This window comes from Mastigoproctus giganteus, chromosome 8 (assembly GCF_048544385.1).
Source record: "Mastigoproctus giganteus isolate SK-2022 chromosome 8, ASM4854438v1, whole genome shotgun sequence".
NCBI classification, from domain to species: Eukaryota; Metazoa; Arthropoda; class Arachnida; order Uropygi; family Thelyphonidae; genus Mastigoproctus; species Mastigoproctus giganteus.
Window position 1 is genome coordinate 142,039,763 of NC_143582.1, and position 27,911 is coordinate 142,067,673.

At 37.0% G+C, this 27,911-nt stretch overlaps 1 protein-coding gene across 1 annotated transcript in view; it reads right to left on the reverse strand.

Annotated features, from left to right (window-relative positions):
- The window catches only part of LOC150081864 (substance-P receptor-like), a 132,171-nt gene that overhangs the window by 102,983 nt on the left and 1,277 nt on the right, over positions 1–27,911 (reverse strand). The window lies entirely within an intron of this gene.

A 27,911-nucleotide genomic window follows, 5' to 3' on the forward strand; every position in this document is an offset into this window, starting at 1 on the left:
AAACAGCTCACCTCAGGACATCATGTTATAGGAACGGGTCACATCTTGGAATTACAATTTCAGTATGATTTAGCCGAAGGATCAACTCATTAAGCAAGAATCATTCAAGAAAATGTTATAGGAGCTTTCACGGCATGGTTGAAATTGTTTTTAATACGATGTTGCATAGCTCACCTTTTAAGGAAGAAATAGTCACCTCTGCTACTGAAGCAGATATTGGTTTTCACCTCCATAAAGGATACAATAGAAGATGAGTTTTACACGAGTGTCACCTGTAGTCAAATCACCTTTTCCGATTTGATTGCCTCAGCTGACAGAAATATTCAAAATTATCAGTTTGAGTCACGAAAAAACTTCAATTTGCTACATCCGTTTCACTCAAGAAAATTTGATGTACCATTGAGGTACTCAGCTAATTTTATCAGTATTGTTCTTGCTCCATTTGCAGCAGAACTCGTCGTCTCTTGAAAACTTGTACAGCAAAAATTTGGAAAGCACCAAAGTCTGCCCTTGTTTTCAGTAGAAGGGCCTCACATCCAGAAGTCAGTGTTTGCACGGTGGGTGCTCCATCAATCAGTTCCTCTTATAGATCCTGGTATTCGGAGCACCTAAACAGAAGATGTACCCAGTCTTCTCTTCCTCCACAAGAACACGATGAACGTGCTGAAATATCTAAATCATTTAATTTTCCAAAGAAAGAACGAACGTTGAATATAGATTTGGTTGAAACCAACTTGGCATACCCTTCCCAAACGTTTTGATGCTTGGAAGAAACGTTTTGGTTATTAAACCCTTGGTGCAGTTATTCCATCTATTTTGCCACCGATTAATAAGAAGAGTCAACAATTGTTTCCTCTCCTCATTATAACCCTGATCACATCGAATTTCAATTGATATCCGTTCGTATGGCTGTCTATCCCACAGATAGAAGCACATTGATTTTAATACTAAGATCAGATCCAGCGGTAGCCGTCCTATTATCACCTGTAAGGCCTCATTTGGCAGAGTCCTACAAGCCATACTAAGTTGTAACAACATTGTCCATTGAATTGAAAATATTCGCCTAACATTTGCCTTTTGCAACGCACAATCTGGCCAGACATGTGCGCCATAGCTCGTAATTGGCAAGAAGATACGGTCATAAAATAGATTCAATACCTTATCTTTTATCCCCCACTCCTTTCTAGTTACACCGCCAATCATACCAACAAATTTACGAACCTTCTCAGCGATGTAGTTTATGTGTGAGACAAAGCGTAACTGTCTGTCAATCTGAACTCCTAGAAATTTGATAGTTTTAACACACTGTAGACTCATTCGATCTATCCAGCATTGTGGATTTCTCGTAATAAACAGATATCCCTTTAACAACACAGTTTTGTTCTTTTCTGTTGAGATCACAAGTCTGTGCAATTTACACCAGGCACTCAGCTCCGAAAAAATGAAGTGTGATCGTTCCTCTAATTGGAGCCTCCAGTCACCGTCCACCAGCAAAACTAAGTCATCAGCATATGCGATCATAACAACGTTGTTATAGTCGAGTTTTAACCAATCGTTTACAACTAAATTCCACATTAATGGACCAAGGACTGACCCTTGTGGGTAGCCTACTTGACGATGTTACAGCAAATGTGAGACGCAACATTTGGTTTTAACATGACGGGGCGCCTGCCCATTATGGAAGGTGTGCTGGTGACCATTTGAACAGGCGTTTTGGGCGTCGATGGATTAGCCGTGGTGGACCCGTTGCCCGGCTCCCACGCTCACCTGATTTATCGAGCCTTGATTTCTTTTTGTGGAGCCCTCAAATCTATCGTGTATGAAACGCTTGTGGAGCCGGAAATGGATCTCGTGGTAAGACTCGTCTGCGCTGCTGCTACTGTCAAAGAAACTCCAGGTGTATTCGACCATGTCCGCCAATCCATGCTGCGTCGGTGTCATGCATGCATCGCGTCTCATGGTGGAACCTTCGAGCATCTGTTGTAACATCATGAAATGCATCCATCTCGTACTCCATTGTTAATATTATGTCAAATAAATGTTTGCCACTAATTACTGTTTTGTGTCATTTCTGCTTCTTGTGCCTCTGCTACTACTTTCCCGTGATGTTTCCGGTTATGGGTTCCTCTGCGATTCACATTCCTTTAGATGTTATCTACCTCCCCTAAACGTTTGTACCAATATTTTTGAGCCACGCTGTATAATTACCCAATATAATACAAAAAATATCTCTTCAAGTAGAATTTTACTTCCTCTCTCCGATCCAACCAGTCATCTTCTCTTTCCAAGCCTTTAAAAATAACTAATTTAATGTTTAAAAATGAACACAAACTTATCTATCATAGTTGACTAGAGTAGCGCCCTCCACAACCCTGGGATTCTTGGCACACTAAACTTTAGCCCAACCTGTTGAATGCGCGAACAACCTCTAATCTTGTTAATGTTATCATCCCCATCCGCCTCCACCAGGGAACTGCAATCCCTGATATTCCTAATATTCTTCATTCTCACTTCCTTTAACAATGGTCTTATTTCTTTTAGGACTCCTCTTTTCACTTGTTCACTAGTTTTAAAAACTCTTCATTTGCAGCTTTGGCCAGGACATCCTTTGGACCCTTCTTCACTTCCTTAAGTTGCTCTTGCACTGCACTAGCATATGTAACTACATCTCGAGATTTTTCTTCCAACCTTTGCTTTAATGACAGATTTTCCATATACACGTCAACAGCCTTAGTTTCTAACATATTCCACAAATCCAGGATTGTCCACATCGTGGCAGTTGGAACCTTGCTCTGTATATTGAATAAATATACCTTCAGTCTACTTTCAAATTTCCTTTAGATGTTCAAATTCTTGGTACTTTGATCTTTCTTTGCTATGGTCAGTTCTTTTCCTTTTAATTTCTTCTCTGCAGTTGTTGGTGAGTTCATACATTTACTAAAAACTCTATTAGAATAAAAATTGTATAGAGATAAAAATCATCACACAAAAGAAATAAAACTAGCCATGGAAGCCATTAAAGTACAGGCCTTATTCTTTATCAACCTTTTAAATTTAACTTTTAAATGTGGAGGGAGTGTGGTGGTGGTACGGAGTCTGAAGAACAACGTAGAGAAGGTTACGATGTCAGCAAATAGCAATTAAGTAAATTAATTCACTGAAATTTCTATCTAAAAGGTCTCCAGCAACTTATCACTTATTTTTAAAGCTTAAATGTAATTAGCTAACTGAAAGAGAGAATTTGCATATATTGATCACGAAACCTAAATTGTATAAATTAAACGTTTTTGCACCGCATTTATATTTAAGTTCACGATTCTGGATCGTTTGTTTAATTTTGTTCTTACATTTATTCACATCGCATAAGGGGCATCTGTTGGTCCTTAACAGTCAATTATTGAAATGCGTTATTTGGATTCATAAAAGAATTCCCTCCTAAAGAGTTTAATTATGGGTGTTTTATTTTATCATTTCTTATCGTAATTATTGTATAATTCTTTTCTTTGTGATGGTCATATTTTCAATGGAAATCTTACATGTCAGTTCCTTCATAAATGTCTAGAGTTCATATTCAATCTGTCTGGCTAGGCCAGACAGATTGAGTATGACATCAAAATAAGTTCATCTGCTATGCAGACGATTTGAAGCCTTTCACCTCCATCAATCTTGATGATAATCCAGAAGGAATTATCATTAATCGAAAATTACAACACCAACTGTCTAATATTTCAGTTTTCCTTGTTTCTAAATTCAGCATTCTTTCCACTCTAGAACAGTACCATGTAAATTCATCTGGCCATCGAAGGCACCTCAAAGTTACTGGTCGTGTAAATCTTGGCGTAATATTTCACAAGAAACCTAAGTTTTCACTTCCACCTGCAGGTCCTTCTCCATATGTGCTCTCTTCGGTGACCTGCAAATCAATTGTCTTGCATATCAAAGAGCTTCCGGCAACAATGCGATGCACTTCCCACATCATCCATCCAGCACTGATCTGTGGGGCTGAAATCTATGGTTGTTAGCGTGGGTGGACCTCAGCCACGCTAATAATCCTCAAGTCTCTAAGGGTCTGATGAGTATTCGATGCTGAATACGTTCTTTGCAAGTATGAATCGCTTCCATCACTAGGACTACAAGGGAATCGCCTTCTAAAGTACGGCAATATTCAGAAGAAAATCTTTTCTCTCCGGCAACTGACACTGTTTAAACGCTGACCAGAGTTATCTGCATACTCGAGTACTTCTGACTACCGAAAATGTACTACCTACTTCTCAGAAATCTTCCGTTGCCGAAGCCCATCTCATCTCTTTAACAGCTGTTTCATCTACTATCTTCCCGCTAGTGGCACGGATTCAATGATAGGTCCCTTTCTACACATACTTGAGAACTGTGCAGTGTCATGACGACGATTACAAGAACAAGGTCTTGCTTTAAGATTCTTTGGTATCGCCATTGTAATATAATCTTTTCTTTTGTATTCAGTTATATTATCGGATATGATATTCTTTAATTTCTCAATTGTAATTATTGAGAGACAATTGAGAAATTAGAGAATGTCATATCAGATAATTCCACCTATCGGTTGGAAAATATAAGTACGTTTGACAACTTGGTAGAACAGTACAAAAACACTAACTGAATATAGAAGAAAAGATTATATTACAATTGTGAAACTAAAGAATCTTAAAGCAAGAACTAATAATGTACCTACCCTGTTTGGACAAGTTAAGTTGCACAAAACAGAGGGTATACGATTAGACCGATTGTCTCCTACAAAAATTCGGCTTTTGCTTCTCTAGAGTCTTATTTATAAAACCTTTACGTCTTACATTAAAATTCAGTACAAAAAATTCCGATTCACTTTTCAATATATTAAAAGAAAAAAGTGAGATAATGATGATAAATTGTTTTCCCTTGATGTGGTCTCATTATATACTAATTTAGATGTTAAACATTCGCTCGATACGTTGTGGGATTTGATTAACAGTAATTCCATAATGTTAAATAAAACCAAGTTACCTATAATGGAAATATTTCATTTAATCAAATTTCTTATGGAGGCTAGTTATTTTGATTTCCAATCAGACATATATAGACAAATTTTTCGTCTTCCGATGGGACCTAGCCTGAGTGGTTTAGTCGGTGAAATTCATCTCAACAATATAGAGCAATTATGCTTAAATCCGTATATTCCCAGATTAACAATTTTATGGTAAGTATTTGGATGATATCCTTGTTATTTCACATGAAGATACTGTAAATAATCTTATGGATTCCTTTAATAATATACATACGAGACTTAAGTTTATTTTGGAAAAGGAAAAACCAGAAGAGAATTCTATAAATTTTCTCAATTTTGCATTCATCATCAGCCATTTTCAATCCGCTGCAGGATAAAGGCCTCTCCAGCAACTTTCCAGTTCCTTCTGTTTTGTGCAATGGCCATCAATTTACTACCCACAAACTCATGAATTTCATCTATCCATCTCAGCCGTTTTCTTCTAGCTCCTCTTTCCCATTCAGTTATTTCTTAGTCCATCTGTCATCATGTCTTCGAGTTGTGTCCTGCCAAAGATCATTTTAGTTCTTTAGTTTTGATAAGAATGTCCTTTACTTGAGTTTGCTGTCTAATCCATGTTTCTCTTCTTATCTAACAGTCTGATTCCCAATACAATTCGTTCCATCCTTCGCCGTGTACTTCAATTTAGCATTAACAAGGGTCAACGAGGACATACTTTTTAAAATTTACCATAAACCAACAAACACAGGAAAATGTTTGCATTATTCGAGTTATCATTTTTAACTAATTTTATAATACGTACAGATATAGTTCTACACAGGAATATCTGAAGGACGAGCTTAGGGAACTGTCAACAAGATTTTTAAACAGGGGATATACACTAGGCATAATTAGAAGCACTCAACGACAGGCGAAACAAATATCAGAATCGGTTCTACTTAGTAAGAACACCACACACAAATATTTTATTAAATTTCCATTTGTATAACAGTGGTATGAACAGTTTATTAACATTTTTAAAAACACAGAATTTAAAATAGTTGCACACCGATAAATAAACTCCAGACAATATTGAGAGCGAGGAAGACAACCTCAGTCTCTACCATGGAACGAACCAATATAGTCTATAACATTGCTTGCGGGGAATGCAACTCCTTTTTCATTGTTTCTACCCAAAATTATATACGTACTTGATATCGCCTCCCAACCCCTTTCATCCTGACTCTTCGTTACAGTTTTATTCGATTTCCTGTGTGATTTATTCAGTGCCTCACTGTTTTTCGTTGAAAGAACATAAACAGCCACTTGAGCTTCAGTAAGTGAAAATGTCACGTTTTATTAAATGAAACGATGTCCAGATCCTCAAGCTTGGATATGGCATCTCACAAGAATTGGCACTTGTTCCTCTTATGTGTAATTTGTTTACAATAAACGATTTATCATAAAATTTCTAACTAATCAATCATCTTATCTCGCCTGTGCAGACAGTTTAAAGTTCTGCAGGATGATAAGAAGCGTGAACTACACAGGACTGAAGCTCTCTCAAAATATTTAGAAATTCAGTAGCTAAAACCAATTTTATATTAAACATATAAAATTGGTTATCTGTAACTTTTACTGACTGTAGAACGAGAATTATACATCACAGTAGCATACGTGTTCATAACAAACTATTAGGATGCTTGGTGTGAACTTTCAAACTTATTTCAGAGAAAACTAAGGTAGCTGAAGCAGCACCTTCCTGAGATAAAGCTTTCACAAACTGTTTCATTAAACCCAGTTTTATGTGCAAGAAGGACAGTTTTGTGGGTCTATCAGAATACTATAATATCGAATAGTATTCTGAAAATGTATCTACAATTAATATTTCTTTGAAGAAAAATTAATTTCGTTTCCTTAGTTCAAGATGAAGTTAATTTTCAAATGGAAACTTACTGATCTTTGAACTTGGCGATTTCGCAATGGTATTAATGAGTCTAACGGATATTCTTTCTGAAATTAAATCAACAGTTCCAACTCATGACATGCTAGATTCCTCCTCTTCTCATAGAAATGCCATTATGTTCCCTTCGTCGACTTTGCATAAGGCTCGTGTCACGCTATCTTTGTAATTCAAACAAGTGCGTGAAGCATAGAAGACAACTTTAACAATCTGCCTACGTTTGCATACAATTATCAGATGAAACTGTACAATTCAGCTTCCTTTTCCGTATAACGGAGGTTCAGCAACGAATGACATGTGCGCCACGCCTTTCAAATTTTCTTGAATAAATTTTCGGTTTATAATCCAGGACGACAACGTAAGATCGGAGGAGTTCGCAAGATAAACAGAACAGAAGCTCATTCTACCATATGTAATAGTTACGTGGCTTGAACCACGGTAGCTCAAAGCGCGTGTACCGTTGTACCCTCGCACTTGACCACTCGGTTACGAATGCCTCAGTAAATTACAGATCTCAAAATGAAATCAAAGTCCCTTATCAGTTTTAAAAATAATGCGATATCGTACAAGGTGTCCTTAAAATGCCTTTATTATTCGAAAAGTCCATAACCTTTAAAGATGCATATTTGCATTCAAAATTACATATAACTGTGAATATGCATTCACAGTTGCATTTTCCCAATTACAAATAGAAAGTTTTATCTACGCCAATACACTTGAAGGTATGCACCTCTTGTACCTTTGAGGATTTCAAATCTGTGTTCGATCCCTAGCCACACATTACTCAGCATTTCAGGTGAATTCTTGTATTTAAAATCGAGCAGCATTCTACCGTGATGGTTTTTGTAATTATCGTTTGATGGTTAGGAAGGATCTTAGGGATCCTTCCTAACCATCAAACGATAATTACATTGAGCCTGATTTGCAGAAGCAAATTGCGCTTTCTCTTGAACAGTAGCCATTTTGTTCGTGTAACTGGCTATTTATGAAGAAATGAAAAACATTCGTATTATATTAAAAGTTATGGACTTTTCTAATAATAAAGATTTTTTGGACATCCTGTGCTTCATTGAATTGAAAATAACAGCACGTACAAACTATCTTTAAGTAATATGATGTCAAATGTATCTTAGGATGTGCCGATCAGTGTATGATCACAGTGTTTAAAGCAATTTTACAGTGAACAGTAATTGTTGCTTTAGTGGAATATGGCATATCAGAAGCAAGGTACTATTAGTTTGTAGGGTAGCTTTTTGTCACGGCTGTGAAGGCTATACGGATAGCTTTAGTGGGTACCTTATATAGACGTTAGTTCAACAACGCCGTGAACCACTGTGATGTTACACAACTCTGTAAAGGGGGAAGAATGAATATAATGCTATGCTTGTATAGTTTGTTTTGTTATTTTTGGCCACTGTGCTACCAGAAAGATTGCTTTCCAATATACCATCTACACCAGTCGCTGTAGATGACTACCAGACAAGATTCACAAGCGAATCTTGTCTGGTAGTCATCTACAGCGACTTCTTGTTTGGGAGGTTTTTCCAGAAACCAACTAGTCACGTCTCCTGAAGGCAAATTATAGTCGTGTGTAATGATGCTGGGGAGGTCACATACAGAAGCACAACATTTTAGCTGTCTGAAAACACAAAGTTGAATCGGGTTGCTTTTATAATTTCGTTCGAGGAGTAAAAAAGTACCACGAGCAGTGGTAACCGAGGGATCGTGTCCAATAATCATTCTATCAGAGGACATTAGAGTTAACCCAAACCAAATTGAGTTCCATGCGATGTTCTAGGTCTTTTGCGGATGAAAAGTATCAAGCAGTATAGCCAATAATGGTTGAATTACAACAAAAATTGGATATTCGTTATCAATGCGCTGTAGTACTTGTAGTGAAGTACTGAAAATTTTGGAATGTTTCATTGTTGTTCAAAAGCTATGTTCATCTTCAGGAATAAGAGCACCTAAACGAGAAACTGTAAGACAATCAATCATGACCACCAGATGGAAGTACTGAAGGAAGTTTTTTTTGTGAAAAGATTCGCTTTCCTTTTTGAGAACGGATATTTATGTATTGGGCTACTGACGTACTTGGCAGTTTTAAATAAGCACCAATGAGCTGAAAAATCAACGTGTGTCCTATGAAAAAGCTGCCTCTGATAGTTACGATGAAAGTTTTGCTTATTGTGGAAAAATTTCGATAGAATTCAGGAATAGGATAGAATGAGGTTATGCCATCGTTTGAGGAGAGAAATAGCACTACATGGCAAACTAGTGAGTCAGAAAAAAAAATCCAAGATGGAAAGGAATCTGGGGACAGATAGGCCAGTGAGGACATGAAGAATTTTACGAGATCTTTGTTTATGAAAAGTAATAATAAAACTGTCTTGCCCTGAAAGTTGGGAGTTTTTCAGCTTTGTAAGAAGGTACTGTGAATAAAACTTTTGCCAATTGAACCTGGACGTGACTTAAACCGGACGCTACTCTACCGATTGTGACTACTATTATCCCTAACTAGGACTTAGTATCTTGAAGTATTTCCCTGGACTGACTTTCTTACCGGAATTGACCTTCTACTTCCATCTACATGGACTAACCCTGGAACATCTAAGGTAGGATCCCCATGCTAACCCAGCCGCATGCTAGGTAGGATTTCACCTGACGACACTAACCTGGATATCCCCTGGGTAGGATGCTGCTAACTCAGTCCTCTGATTGGGTCGGATCCAATGGTTTAAGATTACTCCAATGCCAACAGACAACCACACCCAGCACCTTCGCTGGGTGGCTTTTCTTCCCTCTTCCTGGATATACCCCTCCTCTTTTTTGCCTAGCGGCAATGTCCCAACGATAACTAGGGGGATGCCTTCTTCCTTTCACTCTTACTTCCCCCTCTTTTTTTTTTTTTTTAACTTGGCTTTCGTCCAAGAACCTCAGGCGACCTGGCGGAGACTAGCCAGAGAATAATGGGCAGACTGGCTTACCTCCTAGAGGTGTGTATGAGTAACGTTGGGGTCCCACCCGGGGACCTAGAGCCAAAACACAACAGAACCCAAATTAATACTTTTTTTTTCTGGCTTTTACAGAATAATGTATACTTCACAAGAGTACTTATGATGCAGTTGTGGGAAACCACAAGTGGCGCCCCTCTCCAAATATTTATGTGTATATATATATATGAATGTGACTTCCAAATCCATCTTCCAAACCAAATTATCATCTCTTCAGATAATGATGTTACTCTAAAGCTTGCAGAACACTTTCCACTGCTGCTCTTCAGGTTCTGACTGGACACATTAATTTGGACCTTACAACTGCTTCTGTTCATAAAGATATTAAGGTTTAACCTGCAGACTGGAACTTAGAATCCGCACTGATTACCTCGAAATTACACTTGAGTTAAATGCTGAGAGGAAGACTGAAGTGGCTACAGGTCCGTAAATTATAAACTTTTTCACTTTGAGTTTGTTACTACGGATCTGTGTACATGCAATGGTATCGAAGATTGGGAGCATATAATTTATCACTGTCCCTTAAACGAAGAACTCCTTCTCCGCTGATTTCTAGTTTTGGATACATCTCCCCTGGGGATGGACAAAGATTCGTAATTGATAAAGATGCCTTTAAAATGCTTCAAAATGTTGCGTCTTTCTTCTTCACAAGAAAAAATCCTCTACATAAATACCAACAAAACAAATAAATGTAGTGGTAATACTACTACTAACAGGCGCCTCCGTAGCCGGGTGGGCAGGAGCAGCAGTGCGTAGCACACTCTTCTTGATTAGACCGGGGTTCGAGCCCGTGACCACCAAATACGGAGGATGCGGAAAGGTCAGGGAACGACCACCGCATATCCCGGAGCAATATAGCCTTGGTTGCTAATGCTCCTAAAACCCAAATAACAACAACTACTACTAACTAAAGAAGCATATCTTCTAAATACAAGTCTTCTACGAATCACTCAGCAATGTGGAATGATTTTCACGTAAATTAATCAGAACAGCTCAAAAGACAAATGGCACCGAATTTCCTGATGCAAGTATACCTGATTACCTGATGCGATCTCCTGAACTTGTCTATCTCAGATTTCACCGATAGTGCATTTGCCTACAAACTGGACTTGGCTGAGTGGGACCTGTGCTCGATAGCGACATTAATTCTAACTACACCCTCTTCCTATCTCTCTATTTATTTTGTTTGCTGTCTTTTAGGGCACACCTCTGGCGTTTTAGAGAGTTCTGTATTCATCACATTTCACCAAGGCTAAGTTCAACTGACGTTTGGTGCCGTCCTACACAAGATAACTATGCATGTCTATACATGTGAACGTGGTTTGTAAGGAAAGATTGAAAGTTTTGAGCAAGTTGAAAAGTCCCGAGTGAAAACGAACTTGAGTATTAACAAAGATTCCTCGAGCCTGGCAGCCCTCTTTGGTAAGTGGAGAAGTGGCTTCATATAAGTTGAGAATTAGCAGTGGGCTAGACAAACCAGTGACGATGTTAATGAAGTTGGATCGCTATCATAAATGAGGTGTCAAATGGCTTCGCGATGTCATCTGATCTCCATGAGATATGTTCGTCATATTAAATTGACGCGGGCAGATCTAAACAACGAGAGGAGTAGCATAAATATGATTCGGATAATGAGGTTAGCATGGTAAGCCATGAAGGGCTAGCAAGCAGCAACGCCTCGTCGATTCTCGTGACATGTGGCACGAAAATGGAAATTAAAGCTAGCAGCAAGACTGCCAAAGTCACTTTCAGATGCGAGCCACATCTCAGCAAGAAAATTATAGTTAGCATTTCTAAGTTGATCCAGGATAATAGGAACCTTCTTGAACATTTATACTTCGTTCTACCTCTGTCCATGGAACTCCATTTAATTTGTTATATATGCTGCTTTAGGCCTAGAAAGATGACGGAATTGTCCAACTATTCCTGAAACAGACTCCATATCAAATTAAAATAATTTCATCTTGTAGTATTAGTACCATTATAGTGGCAGACACATTTCTCTTGAACTGTTGAGAGTAACCTCGATTAAACTATTCTATTTACTTATTTAATGTAATCGTAGTTTAACTGCCATCAAATTGAATATCAAAATATAAATTACACTTTAAAGACTTTGCCTATAGTCCACTGCGTTATTTTTCGTGTAAAGCGACTGGGAATTATTTGCTTCCATTTTAATAATCCTTTGTACTATCATTCTTTTTTCTTTTACAAGGATATTCATCTGTCGATGCCTGAGTTACAATTGGGATTGGCTTGTTATTTTTTATCTTAATTTAATTCGAAAAACCAAGTCCAAGGAACTGAAAAAAAAAATCTGTATTATGGTGAATTTAATCACCATAATATAATGACCTAACATTTTCTTCACTATCTGGAATTGCTTCAATGAATTTCTGGGAATAAACTTTCTCTTATTCAACTTTCCCACTCCACAGCTAACTTTTATACTTGTCACGTTTCATCTCTAGGTGCAAGTCATTAAGAATTCCACAATTTACTTCTTGTAGTCAGTTATCCCAACATTAAGGATGCAGGGACTAATGCCAGTTTAGAATATAACAAAAGTTAAATATATCTCAAAAGAAAGATCTTCTACAGCACATTACTTTTCAAATTACAACGTTACCGCATAATAATAAAATGGATGATGACAAAGCGGAATGCTTTAATGGTCACCACGCGATATTTGGTTATTACTTGTGTGGATATTTTCAAGTACTATGCAATATTCATGTCCTCCTTTCATTAATCTCACTGAAAGCAGTGGGGGATCGCTAGTTTCTCTTCATTGTGTAGTCAACATAAAGCAGTTAATAACGACTTTTGCAGAGGAAATCCTTATTTGTGCATCAAAAAAGATTATCTGTTTCTTTTTTTTGAAAATATATTCGTTAATTACGAATATATTTTAAAAGACGCAGTTCTGTTTGACTTGTTACTCAAGTGTGCAACCAAAAGGATTATTTGCATCTAAAACCAATTACCAGGACTGATGCATTTTTCATCAAACTCAATTTACTCTTAGCTGCGTACATAACTAATAGCCCCTGGCCGTGATGGGACAATTGTAACTTCACTTAAATCTATGTACATTGTATTCATTTAGTTGCAATAAAGATTCTCTCTCTCTCTAATTTTTTTTTCAACTCATATATATTAATGTTTTTTAATCTACGTACGCCTGAAACTTTTAATCTAAATTTAATTCATATAGCAGATACATTAAAGTTGTTAACTTGAGCAACTCCCTTGAAAAGGTGTATCAATATTGACAAGAATGTAATCTATAAATTAATCAATAATAATTAAAGATAAATCTATAATTTATCTTTGATAAATGATCATGCTCTCTCCACCTTAACACTAATTTTATGAGGAAACGTTCCGCGTTTCCCTTCCTCAATTCGAACTGAATTTTTTGATTATCGTGCAAATACGTTGTAGTAATTCACTTCTTGACAATGTCATTTTGTCAATCGCTATTGTGCCATCCTTGGCAAGTTAATGGGCTCCATACATCGCCGGTCTGCCACTATTGTGGATTCGATTCTCGTCGACGGCTGAAGGAAGCACTGACGTACTCTTTTAGTCGAGGCTGTAGTTAGCTGATCACAAGCAGAAAGACTAGTTATTTTCAGCAGATAAAAATCGATGCCAATGAAGCGCTTCCATAGACATAATATACATTGACCACCGAGCGCGTCACTTCGGGTCTCATGGGAGAAGAACTCAATCTCCCAATCCTATTATTCCAAGCTAACACAAGATGGATATGCGATTATTAATCGCTGTTCTTTGTAATATTAAAAAAATTATCTATTTTGCAACCATTCTTCCTCAATTTGAATTTATGTCCTCTCGTGTGCAGTCTCGAACTTTTCAAACAAATTCCTTCTTAGTACTAATGGCAAGAGGTTTAGCAACGAGAGAGAGAATTTTGCTAACTTTGTTTAGCTACCAAACTTTCATATTCAAAAGATTGAGGTAGAAGTAGCATGGGAGGAGGGGTTCCCCGAAAGTATGCGTTCCGTAGGGTTCCTCAGAACCCTAATGAATGCGTCCGCATCGATGCTAAATTAATATCGAAATGTATTGTAGACGGGTGAGCAATGGACGGCGTTGATTAACTCTAATACCTAACCGTCGTTGTTTGGTCCCAACAACCTACTCACCTTGCTTAGATTAGGGCAAGGCTCACATAGCATATGCTTTTTCTACACGCAGAATATAGTGCATTTTTTGTAAACTCAGAGCACCAAAATTCCTGCTAACAGTTTTAAATGAAACTGCCCGTAACAGATTCCTTTCTTCAGTAAGCATATTACCAGTGCAAAATAATAATAATAATAATAAATAAATAACCGGTCTGTAATGTCTGTATTTTTTAGTACATTTGTATATGAGGCCAAGTCGTCTAATCGAATGGGCATCATAAATAACAAATATCAGCTTAAACAAACATTAAAAAGTTCCACTACAGCAATAATCAAATCATCTTAATTCCATGTCTTTTGGGGGGGGGGAAGAATAAGAAAAGTGAGGGAAAAGTAAGAAGATATCAAGAAAATGAAATAAAAATAACCGTTCATTTCATACGTTGCTGGTAAAGCTCGTGAGTGGTTCGCCGAACACGAAAATGACTTCCAGGTGCTACCTCAGCAGCCAAATATGAATCCCACAGAAAATCTCTGGGATTACTTCGATCGACAGATCGGGAGTTTTCATCGGTCACCACGGACTATCGCAGCTATACGGACGACTGCCACAACGCACCTCCTGCAACGATCAGAGGCCTTATGGAGTCCATGCTTCAACGTGCGGCGACAGTTATAGCAGGAAGAGGAGGACATACCCACTCTTAGGTAGATCACAATATTTTCTGTGAACAGCGTATGCTTTCACCTAAGAAACACAGTATTTATTTTTATTTAAATACTGAACTTTATGCAAAGAAATTCTGCACGTAAACGGAGCAGTTGAATGATTTAAATTCCTACTAAAATATCCAGCCGTATCGTACATACTGAAATTGGTTATACGTGAAGATGATGCACGTTTTCTAAAAATGTTATTTGCATGATTGATCTAATGTTCTTAAGCGAAAAATTTAGTGAAGCTACGTATAAATATGGCGAGATTCCTTCATTGTACGAAGCAGATGATGATTTTTACAAGGTTTGTTTAACAAATCACAGCATCGGATTGAACTGCAAGTTGTATATAAAACTTTACAAGAGAATGAATTCATCACATCTAAGATACGAATAAAAGTGTCTTGTTGAGTGCATTAGCTTGAATTTCTTATCTTTTAAGGGAGTACGAAAATTCTTCATTTCTTTTTCTGTTTAGATCTGCTACTGATATGACCTACTTAGCAATGAGATGGATGACATAAGAAATGTAGTTCGTTTTCCTGTCTTCAGAGAAGAATGATAACAAATCTCCGTATGACCGGATTCTTTAAGTAAGATGATACAGAGATGCATTCTGGATCAATAAGAAAAGAAAATGGGCATTACTTTACCTTCATAACGTCCTCTGTAAAAATAGCATCACGGGTTACAGTTTAAAACCATGTTTAACAAACTTAGCTACATTTCTGAGCTTCGAGATCTCTCATGTTAAACAGTCTCCATATTGCTATTAAAAATGTATCTATCATAAGAATATTTAAATAAACTAATTAACTACAATATTGGGCAGCTCCATATTGAAGCCTTCCGATAATCATTCATTATGAACCCGAATGATAGTGTCTGACTGGATCAAATTAGGAATACTGAAATAGAAACTCTAAAAACTCAGCCAATAAAACCGTTCTATAAGAAGACTTTTAAACAGTGTAATTGTCTTAAAGAATTATGACCTTGGTATTAAGTACTCGAATAGCACAATTATATGGCTCTACCTTTAGAAGATTTCTCTTTCATTTTCTGGAGAACTGGCAGAGAAAAATAACATTCTTATACCGAAATTGATACTTTTCTTTAAATACACAAGAGTACAATAAAGACCAAAAGGAAACCTTTGTTGCTATAAAGAAGTGTATGTTCAATTAAAGAGAACTGAAAGAGTGATCATCGCAGATGTAAAGACACAGTCGAGAATCAATAGACAGGCTTTAGACAATATTGTTTTATCGTCTACCATGAACTTAATGCATCCTCGCCCAAGGGCACAAAATACTGTATCGCAAATGATTGCATAACAATCTTCTTCAAAATAAATTTCTTTCGTTATTGGGTAAATAAAGGTTAGTTCGGAATTTAGTTAATTTATTATTTTGATCATATGACGCAAATCCATATGCTTTTATGCTCTTTCACATGTTTATGTAAAAGTGTATTACAGGATAATTTGAATGCTATAAGAGATGATAAACCCAGAATAATTCACGTGGGAAGCTTTCCTCCTCTCTCCACCTAAGCTAGATTAATTACAACCTCGAATGAAGAAGGCTTCAAGAATTTCTCGTTTCCGCCATCCTGGACCTCGTTATAATCAATGAACGCGAATATTTTCCAGTACAAAAAGAAATATTAAGTACGATAAAAGTAAGAAATATGATCAGCACCACTCGATCAGATATGTGGCCTCATTCATCCTATGAAGTAGTACCACACATGCTATCAAGGATCAATCGCGTTTTCCTCTTTTGTAAGAACAGTATCCGACATCACATTCTCTCTGGGCTCAAAACCCTCCCGATATTTTGCAATATCCTTTCGAGGAGTAGCAGTAACACTGGCTATACTTTTCTCATCTTAACGTTACTGTGATATCACGGAATTCCGTCCTGAACAGGCTTACTTCTCTCCTAACAGTTTCAGCACAGCCTTTTCAGAAACCCCTCAAAAGCTGTACAAAAACGGATAAAATTGCAGAAAAGTGTTTTCTTTTATCTCCCAGTAAGTTTGCTCATTTTTGTTGTGATTTATTGCGAATTGTTCACTGTCATTTTAATGCATGCGCTGTTGACCAGTATAATGTTATGCATGTTTTGTTACAATAAAATAACGTTTCGTATTGGTCAAAGCCAAAAATGCCATGGAGCATTAATGTAATTTGTCTGTCAGTGCAGTGTGACTCGGTTTGTGTGTTTAGCTGTAAGAAGAACCTCAGTTTCAGGGTAAATGTCCATCACCGAAGAGATCATCTACGCACTGAAAAAGCTTATTAAATAAATGTGTCTCTCTTCATCGATCTTCATAAGATTCGAACTAGGTCTTTTACAAATGATGAGCTCTCCTAGTGATCATAACCAAATATTGCTACATATTAGGGTTTGTCATAAAGGCTGCATGTAATCTTGAGATAAAGTAGACGGGCATTGGCAAGTACACTGGGAGATGAAGACGTACTTTTCCACGAAATGTCTAGCTCACTAATTGCTGCGTTGGCTTATCTTCTATAATAAACCTCTTGCAATTAAGCAGTTGTAAATTACACTGATCAGTGGCCGCGGAGAGTATAAAGAGAAATCTATTATTTTTTTATCATGTGAAAATTTGCAATGAAATATTTCTCAAAGGGACGAGCTCATTTGTGACTATGGAGTGAAATTCTTGGGCTCAAAGAGACTAATAGAATCTGGTAAACGGACTGAATGGCATTAAAGCTGTATTTTGTATTCAATTTTAATAGGAAATATGCATAAATACGCTTCTAGGTATATAGATGAATATTAACTTTTGTTTATAATTTAGTTAATACATTTAAACCCATTTACGGACATTATTTAGGAGAATCAAGCTTTAAATCATTTTAATCCTACTCTCTCTCTCTCCGATAGAGATTCATCCTTAAATTATACAAAAAGTTAAACAGCATTTCACGATGTACTTACGGTTTCACTGAGAAAGAAATCTCTTAACTAATGAGACTAACCAAGTTAAAAAGTAAGAGATCAGAACCGTGATTTTTATGAATAAAAAAAAAAATTATTTTGGTTTGTTTTTTAGTTTCGATGTTCTCATGGTTTTAAAGTCTGGAATAGCATAAGACAGGTTGAACCTTATTTGTGTTACCGTTTTAAGACAGAGAAGAAAAAAAGCAATTATAAATGTAATGTAATGCAGAAAAATGGAAGGAATTGGCGAATAAAGATAAGTATCCAAAACATGTTCTGTAGATTCCAAATTTCTAACTTATTTTCTGTTACATATACCTCTGTGCCACATGTCTGCAGAACATCCGTTGTAAACAGGACTAATGGCTGTAAATTAAGACTAAAATAAAAACATAACTAATTACTAGACATCTGATCCACGTGCGCAAGAAAAATTGGATATAGAAATGTGCAGATTGCTGTTGGACTGGGATTACCCTATGTTGCGTTCTCTCATTGTCAGTTTAAGGTAGCTTTACTGTATGACTTTGACGTATTACAGTGAAGTGGCATTTCCAGGGTAATAAAAGCTGTTGGGCAACATTATCTGTGTTATGAATGTCAGTCTCTGTAATATATTGACTAGTACAACTCGACTTTCATTTCGCAGTCATCCGCAACTGCTGGTCAGTACCCGAACCGACTAATCTAATAGTTCAAGCTAATGTTAGAAATGTAGCGCACGTTACCCATTATTCCAGTAATGAGGGCGCTAATCGTACATCATGGAATCGACCCTGTTCAGTGATCCTCATAAGACTGCCTCATCACGTGACAATATCATACAACATACCTTACTGCTATCTATAGTATATAATATAGAACGCACTACGAAGAACCACGAGGTCCTGCGCCAATAACACATTAATAAGGGGCAGTTAGCACAATAATTAAATCTCTTAGCTATGCAGTTCCGCCGAACAGAATGGCTAAAAATTTGCGACTTGTAGAACCTGTCCCAAACTTTCAGACTGCTTTAATAGATACGAAGGAATGACCTTTAACATTGAAAGAATAGGGTTGATGGATTGCCTCCAAGACGCAATAAATTAGAATTACTGTTATTAAGACCATAATAGTAAGGGGATATTTTTTCTCTTCCTATTGCGGTAAATCCCACTTTTAACCAAAGAATGTGACACCGGATAAAATTATTCTATACGCTTCGAAATAACTTTTCACTAATAAGTCACCTATATGGGGTATACGCCACAGACACGCCGTACGAATAATATTTTTGAATTAAGCTATTACAGCGTATTAGCTATTGTTTCCGTGTCTCATTTACTGTGGGAATTTTAGTGCTTCAATTTGAATTTGTTATAGATCGATTGCAAAAACTGTTTAGTTTTGGCTAGTAAATGTTTATAAGGTAGGTTTTAGACTAATGAATAAGGTAGTTTCTTTAATGCAATGATTACCATAAGATTTAAGCGTAAGCCAGCTAACAGTAAATCTTTACTAATGCTCTACCCCATCAACTTCGGTTATAATTTTACCCCTACCAGATTCTTCATCGAAGAATTTTATTTGTTCCCCTAAATGCTTGAATTCCCCTGTCCCGAAAACTCCAGTTTTTTCCCCCCAAGAACTTTTTCTAAAGTCTTGAACGGCGACATTGGGTCAGAGGAGTTTATTAGAGAATCAAAATACATCACGACATCAATAAAAAAGGAACGTTGCTACTAGACAAGAATAATGCAATTGTTGGGAAAAAAGATGTAATAGATGCAAATGAAACAGAAATTAAACAAAAAAATAAACGGGAATTAAAGAATGCTGCCGTTAGTTAATTCTTATAAAGATAATGCAGGTTTATCAGAAGAAACCGATAGCAACAACTGTCAAGAGTTCAGACAATGATTTTGCTAATAAAAATGGAATTAGACGTATCGAATGTGGAATTGGCTACATGAAGTTGAGGGTAGTGTACGCAATTTTTGTGGAAGGCAAAGCATTATAAATAAAATCATTTTAAAACAAACATGACTAACGCGTCATCGCCACCTTAAAGCCGTGGCAGCCGTCCCACGTTGATGGAGAAACACCCAAACACACGTTTGTTTTCTTTTAATTTTTGACTTTTAAGAAAATGATGAATAAGCATCATTTTCTTAAAAGATATATTCTTAACACGTGCAGCATCTCTACCACATGTAGCCGAATTCCGTGAATGGATTAAGATTCCCGTGGGAAATGTTTTAGTGGTATAGTCCATGAATGCAAGACGTTCGCTACATATTCTGCTAATACAACTAATTCCACAGAATTAGTAAAAGAGTGCAGTACAAACTTCATAGAGTAAGACAGTTCTTTCAGCTGAAATATTCATTATCACTTTATTTCATCAACTGTTATAGAATTAACCATTTCCATCCAGTTAGTTGTTCAAAATGGAATAAGTTAACAGCAGAATTGAGATAACACAAAAAGTGTGTACTTAAATTATAAAAATACTAATTGAGATTGCGTAAATAAATATATAAAATTAAATTGCGCTGAAAAAATTATTTAAAAATTAAAGAAATTATTGAAAAAATTGTTTAATGGAATGACTGCATTTTAAGTTTATCTTTTATCGATGTATTTAATTAAATCACTATTAAAATTATATTCTGTAAAGTACCCTTTAGCTCTCTAATAGTCACAAGTCATAACATATCACTTCTTAGTCACATATCTTAAATATTTCAGCTAGTATTGTTAATAATTGAGAAGGATTAGTTGATGATAAATTGGAATGACACCCACTTGGTTTGATTTTGTGAATTTCTCTGGGAAACATCTTTCCCCTTGATATTTCATTCCTTTGACAATAGTGCCTTTGTTTTGTAGTGGGCAAGACAATTTGTGTTTGTCCATCACAGAACAAAGGCATTTGCTAGATATCCCTGCTTTCAACTCCAACGCTCAATTAATTCTCACACGTTTAATGTGGAAAACAATACCATAACGGAAGAAGTGATTCACGTAGCATCAGTTCTGCAGTAACTGAGAATTTACTTGATCTCCTGAAGCAATTAAAGCTACATTTTACTGTACGAAGGTGAAGTGTAATTTTGCACTCTGTACTTTAGAGTAGCATCCTCCATGGCAACAAAGCAGGCGATACATTTTCCGCATATCACTCCTTTGGAAAGTCTGGTACTCCTTTGGAAAGTACCTTGTAAATTGGCGCACTATAACTGATATATTCAATGTGTTTAGATGATTCTTTGCGATGGCAGGACATTGGATGATTCTAAGCCGATCAAGGTCACGGGCGGAGTGGCACCTTGGCTTATTGTGTCACGCAATGTCGTCTCGACACTATGGAAGCAGTTTCAGGAGACATTACAAGAAGAGCTGGCCAATGTTGCCGAGAACAAGAACAGACCGCTATCTGGTTCTAACATGAAGATGGAACTCTACGATGTCCTGTCATCAACTGTATCTTGAGGTTGCTGAGACCATAGGGGAAAACTTTTCCAACGGAACTGTTAAGAAGGCTCAATTAAAGTGGGCTCTACGCAGTGAAGTGTGTGGTTTGTATCCAATTAACTCTAAACCACCACAGAGGTCGTCAAAACGAGCGTTATGAACATGTGACTTGGAGCCCTGACAAATGACAGAATCATGTGTACTGTATTCCATTCTCTCATTGCCCGTGTAATATAGTTTTTACTGTATTTCTCTTCCGTTTTGCAGTGAAGTGACCTTTCCTGGGTAATAAATGCTGTTGTACAACATTGTGTTACGAATGTCAGTCTAACTAATATTTTGATTAGTAAAACTCGACTTACATTTCACAAAGTAAACAACTGCTGGTCATTAGTCAAACCTGTAAATCTAACAGTTCAGACTATTCTTAGAAATGCAGTGCACATTACCCATTTTCCAGTTCTGTTCTCTGATTGCTGAACAGAACTGGAAAATGGGTTTTTGCCTACGAACAGATTCTAGACATTATTTCATCTGGAGACAACGAGGAATACGAGACCATCCCTCCAACATCAGAGAAAGGAATATTCACGGCGGAGGTGGTGTTCTCGTCTGGGTCGGAATAATGATGAACGGCCACACTACCCTTCATATTTTTGATAGGGTTACCGTGAAAAGATCCTTGAACCCTGTGTGCGACTTTTTGGGGTTTAGTTCGCTCATATTTTCTTTTTATGCGCAACAACGCCGCTGCACGCAGAGGTCAAATGGTAGAGCAATATTTTGAAACTGGAGATATCCAACGACTGCCGTGGCCAGCGCGATTACCAGACTTCAACCCGATGGAACATGTGTGGAAAGCCTGGACATTCCATTGCATGCCGACAGCCAACTCCTCATTCACTTCATGAGTTGAAGTCAACGCTTGTGGAAGAATGGAGTTTGTTACCACAGAATCTTATAGACACCCCTATTTTGTCGAGCACCTTCTTACGCTTCACTGCTGTCAGGCCTGTTTAGCCGTTCAAGTGAATCATACGCTGCACTGATATCACGTGACCAAATATTTGGGCATCTTATATCGACTTTTGTAATGTGACCTTTTTGGTAATTCTTATACAACCCCTATAAATGGACAGTAAGTTATCATTTCACCAGCACTTATTATATTTAAGCAATAAAATCAGGAAATTTTCTGGTGCTAACATTAGAATTTCAAAGTCTATTGGGACCTGTCACACAAAACTGTTTCTGTATTACAAGGCAGTATTCCTTCGTATAACTATGTACGCTGCAGGAGTCTGGTTCCATAGAGTTAAAATATATAATAGCTAGGTTTAGGGCTAAATTAAAGTTCTATACAGCGCATCATGCTTCTTGGTATTCTAAGAGTGTGTAGAAGTGTCCACGGCCGCGCTGCAGGTGTTGGCCAGAGCACTACCCTTGGATCTACATTTGTTGTATCGTGGTTTTTGCTACTGTATTAAGAGGGAAATTACTCGAGAAATTTTTCGTATAGAGATCAATATTAGCTCTGTCTGTAGAGGCGAAAAGAAAAAGATGTATGAATGAAGTAATCAATTTATGGCAGACAAGATGGGATACCATGCCTACTGGAAAGAGTGACCAACTTGTTTATCCCGAAAGTGATTTTCCTCAATGATAAAAAAAGTTCGCAATTGGTTTACACCTAGTTTACAATCGTTATTTTTGTTAACAAAGCACGGGTCAATGAATGAGAAATTATATGCATTAGGACTAAGTAACACGGACCTTTGTTTTTGAGGGGCCAGGGAAGATTGGTAGCACATACTATATGATTTTCGAATATGACAATGTCTGGACAGCGATATGTGAAATTCTTGACAGTATAGCTCTACGACAAGAAGCTATATTTTTAACAGATCATATAAGTTTCAAATATTTCATCTATTTGCTAAATAAGTGTTTGAACGAAGGAGATGCATGATTTTAGGGATATGTTGTTGATAAAATTCATCTGGCTGGAGGCAGCGATGGGTTTTGAGGCTGCCGTTTTGAATGGTTGCACAATTGGAAGATCCTCTCCCTCTCTCTATTTATTATCCCTCTGAAGTTGACCTCAAAGTTATTTTTTTGTCTCATATTCTGAGACCATTGGTGTCCTATCTACTGGAACTGAACCACCTTCCCGTTGTGTGGACGAGTACCCAGAATCATCTGTCCAGGTGACTGATGCTTCTGGGTAGCCAAGCGGTAAGAACATTACAACAGAAGACACAATGCCTTTACTGGACAAGGGCCACCAGGATTGCCAACCGTTAGTGAGAAGATTCCAGCATTTCTCTTTTTCTTTCTTTGGGTCAGCAGTTGAATCGACAGTAATATTCAGGAAGGTGATAATAGTAAAGACCTTTATAAATGGCATAAAGGTCAGCGGGTAAAGTGCTTGCGATAGCTTGTAGCACAGGTGTGGAGACTGCATGACATGTTCGGAGCAATGCCAAAAGAAAAGACCTTTTTACAATTTCCAACTCCGATTGACTAGAATCGATAAATTGAGTTCATTTTTTCCGTTTTCTGTTATTAATCCTCTTTCGTGACAAAAATGAATATAAATTTCATTTACCAAAATGTGCATGCATGAATAACTTGAACCAGACGCAACTTTATAAAACCCTAAATAAAAATAATATTAGGCCGTTAGATTTCTTAAATTCGTCGGTCCACAAGGTCCAATTTTTACACTCAAATATATTTCCAGATTTTCAATTACGGTAAAATTTAAACTATCGAATTTTCAGGAAAAAAATTCAGCCATTCTTGATGATTTAATTAAAAACGAAACCATGAGACAGGACTCTTGGGGTTCGATACATCTTCACCCTCGTAAAAGTGAACCTTACGATCTACACCACCTAATGAAGAGGTCCAAGTAGCCACATTTTTGTTTTCTTTGAGCGAGGTCCATTGATGGAAATTTAACAATCTGCAATGTAGAAAGAAATATATACAATATATGTATCTTTCCTTCTTTTTTTATTTTTTTGGGTATCCCAATATCCAAAGGAATAACTTTAACTTTTAATTTTAAGCCTTTCGGCGTATAATTGGAGATTTTTCCGAACACTAATGGCAACCACTATTTGACTTGCAGATCATGGTTATTGATGACCACTTTTGGATCATGAATTATAAGAAGGAAAAGTGGAAATTAAATATGCTGTAAATTCAGTTAATTAAATAAAATAATATATATACATTCGGCCTTTTCAGCCTCCTTATACAAAAAAAATTCAAAGCAAGTTCACTTGCTTCAAAATCACGATATTTATTACATTTTGCACTCCCAAGAGTTGGTCATCCTGTCTCAGCGTCCAGTTTATACTATTCATAGCAGACAAAATTTTCATTACTTCAGATGCTAATGAGCTCGAGGGAGTCCACAAACTATCGAGGGAGTTGGATTAAGGAAGGTAAAACAGTTGCATCGATCGACTGCAATTTTAAAGAGGCTTTTCGGTATTTCCCTGAGGCCGAATCTGTGACTGACAAAGAAATCTAAAGTTCTCTTTAAAAAGAATTTTTTCTAAAACAAATTCTTCTACCTTTCAAATCAAATTAAGTCACAAGCAGTACAACCTTTTTTCACCTTATTATGCATTTAAATCCTCGTAAGACGTGGAAATTTAAGTTCGGAGTCATAAATCTAAAATCAATATTTCTAGAAAACTACCAATCATTTTTAAACTGGTCATAGCGTAAGTGTTAAGAAAGGCAAGTACATACATAAATAAGAAAAATAAGTAAGGTATTCATCTAAGTCAAGTCAAGGCACTAAATCTAATAAAATTGTGGAAAATGGCAGCCATAAGGGACAGCAGATATGGCTTAAAAAGAATTTTAATGACATTTATCGCAGTGATTCGTTCATTACACACTTCATTTTCTGCATTCTTTCTTCTGTGGGCTTCACTTGCTCGCAGCATTTATAGGCGGAGTAACACGTTTTGAAAAACTTCCTTCCTGTAGTTCTTCTCTTTGAAAAGCCTTTATGGGTCTACTTGGAAATCTCTGTAGATCTCGATAGTGTTGGACGAAAAAATCGCTGCAGACTCCCCAGCTGCGTGAGCGCGCTACTAAGTGGAGGTGATGGCGTTTTATTCGCACACCTTTGCCTCATGTGGGGCCGAGTCGGCAAATAATCAGCTTTCGGAGAATCGAGTCTCTTGGTCAGCAGTTTCGCGAGCGTGAGAATGTTCTTTGTGATGATTTGTGTCCACGATGCACCCAAGAGCGTATAAAATAGCCCTTGAGATGGAAATGGGTGTGAAGTGACCCTGTTTAACTATCTCAGGACCCGGTACCCTAATCCTAGGAACGTTTTGATAGTGATGTCCGGGACAGAGAACCAAATTTGAGATTCCAGAGAGGGATAGATATGATGTATCTTAAAATTTATTTATTAATAAGGTAGGGGTTCTTAATGCCCACCAGCTCCTGTCAGGAGGTCCATAGTACTACATACGCTTTCTTCTTTACATATCCGAAATGTGGTGTGAAGCATTTATAGGCGAACTTTTTTTTGACCTCGCTTCCATTCACGCCTATTGATATGTGGTTGTTAATTCTCTTGTTGGTGAAAACCATTTGTGTCGTCTTGTGTTCATTTAATCGGAGCCAAATGCAATTGAGATATTTTTCCAACTCAATGATTTTGGAATTTGCTTCATTGTTGCATTATAAAGCTGTCTTTTGATCATTCGAGGTGATAAATTTTCAAATCATCTGCATAAATGACAAATTATTTTTGATTCCGGACCAGGAAAGGATGTAGTGCTACTGCAAAGAGTGTAGCAGAGATGACACCACGTTGCGGGACTCCCCTGTTGACTTGGTCGCTTTGAAAGTTCCATTAATGGAAGTGATTTTGTCTCTCCCTCGGGGCGATCGTTATTATTGCTCAGATGTGCCCAGTTACATGGAAATGTTCCTCTAAGATGATATTAATACCCGAGATGGAAATGCTGTTAAAAGGAGATGCAGCGTCTAAGAAGACAATATCTAATTGCTGTTTGAAGTTAAGGGCATGTTGGTTGTATTGCACTGCCCACTAAGAATAAATAATAATAGTCCTCTCTTTTAGTGAAGCGTTACTTATCCGAGGTAGTGCAATACATGGCAACTCGTTGTGAAGGAGGTGCACAATGAGATACAGATAAAATTATGCCTTTTATACTACTATCGTAGTTTTTTCCGTTTAATAGTAATCTATGGTGTATTTACACCGATAGTATATAGATAATTTATACTCTTGAACATATGATGCCTTGCTGCATTTAGTTTGACTTAAACTTTATTATACTAAACATAATATAAGGGAGAACATAATAGGGCTGACATCTTGCCCAGATGACACAAGGATAAAAACAAACACAAGGATATAAATCAACCTCAGAATATAAGGTTGATTTAAAAATAGAAAAGGCGAGGATGATTGTGACTATGTGGCAGACAAATTGGCGAGTTTCAGAAAAGGGAAGACAAACTTATTTCCGCCGAGTGTTAACATCATAAACTGAAACTAAAGCCCTAACTTCAGTTTGAACTGAATGCCTCTTTTTTTAATAAAGACGCATGGCCTTGCTTATCGTTTGTAGCAGTTGGGCCTGCCGGATCAATGTATGTGTAGGTGGAGCTCTGGAAACATCTGAACATGTAATGCTGTATTGCAATTATGTCGATTTAAGATCAAAACTAGAGGGATCTGTGGGATTCCTGGAGAAGGAGAGACCTTCTCCAGCAAATAAGATCTCCTAGATCTTATTTGCTGACCGCCCATTGTTTACATACTTTTACAATTTTATAAGTGCGGGATTTAAACGGAGCAATATCTTAAAGCCCAATAGTGAAAGCCTGCCTCCAAGTGGTAGGGACGGGACTCACTTGACCGAAATTAGCGGATATTAAAAGGATCAATCGGCTCATTGAGTTTGTGTTTGATTTAGATTATGTTATATTTTATTAATTTTTAATTGCAATTTGGTTCAATAGACCTAGTTTACGTTTCAAATAGTTCTTAACCACGGTTAGACTTCAGCCTAGGGACTGGTTAATTTAATGTATCTAAAATGGAATTTCGTTGATATAACTTGCATTCTCGTATTACTCATTTTAATACATTTGTTTAATAATTGATTTTATGTGTTTTATTAAAAAATAAATATTTTCTTTTAATAGCGGTGCTTGTTAATCACCAATAATAAACACGCACCAAGTCATATCTTTTATTTCTTCGAAAATCCACCCCAAGTTTGCAAACATGTGTTACAACATACGTTTCTAATGCATGTTGCGTTCCCTTACCTCATTTGGATGGCAATTCCAGCTGACGTTCATTCGATCGCAAACACGGTTACATGAGAATATCGTCACACTCGTTGAAGCGTGGGGGGGAGGGGGAGGGGGAAGGGGAGAAATAATCTCTTCATCAGAAGATATCTATCGGTGAAAGCGGCTTATAATAAAGAACTTTTTCCTGGAATCGTTTAAAACAAAACATCACCTTTCACTAGCTTATTCCAAAAAAAATAAATAAAAAAACACAACAAAATGATTTTTACTAACCAAAACAGTGAAATT